Raw genomic sequence first — 814 nt, 5'->3', positions numbered from 1 at the left:
GCCACCCTGACTCTCACCCACACCCCACGAGGCCACACAGGCCCTCACGCCCCACGAGGCCACCCTGACTCTCACCCACACCCCACGAGGCCACATAGGGCCTCACTCGCACCCCACGGCCACGCAGGCTCAGCCCTCACTCTCACCCCAGGCTCACTCTCACCCCACGCAGTCACACAGGCTTGACCCTCACCCACGCCAGGCACTGCCCATCCTGCTTTTGTAAAATCACAGAACAGCCAGAACCCTGGCCTTTGCAGCCTGAGCAGCTTCGTGGTCCCGTGGGGAGTTCCAGTCACTGCAGCAGGCAGGCACACGCCCACGCCACGTGGGGCTCCGTCTGTGAGAGCACAGTCGGGCGAGGCTGGTGACTGGTGACTGGTGTCCTGCTCAGGCTCGTGCACACGCATGTCAGGGCTGCCGAGGCTGCGTCCGTGGAGCCGAGGGCCGAGGGCCGGCTCGCGGGTCAGGGTTCAGGGCATGGGGCGCCGAGGGCCGGCTCGTGGGGTCAGGGTTCAGGGCACGGGACACCAGCCGTCCCCAGCCTCGCCGAAGAAAGAGCTGGCGGTCAGCCTGGCTTTGAGCGTGGGGAGGGCTGGGCTGTACTGGCCAGCGAGAACAGCGCCGATGATCCCGACTTGAGTGGACGCGGGGTAGTTTGGGTGGGAGGTTGGGTGGCGTCAGGAAGTGGCAGGGCCCCGTGTGAGGCGGTGCCCCCGTCTGCCCGGGCCCGGGCATCCTCGGGAAAGGGCTCCGGTCACCACGGGGAGCAGGCACGGGGCAGGGCACGGGGCGGGTGGGAGCCTGGTGGAGC

Source organism: Condylura cristata, unplaced genomic scaffold (genome assembly GCF_000260355.1).
Source record: "Condylura cristata isolate star-nosed mole 26May11 unplaced genomic scaffold, ConCri1.0 scaffold00012, whole genome shotgun sequence".
Taxonomy (NCBI): domain Eukaryota; kingdom Metazoa; phylum Chordata; class Mammalia; order Eulipotyphla; family Talpidae; genus Condylura; species Condylura cristata.
This window is presented reverse-complemented; position numbering follows the sequence as displayed.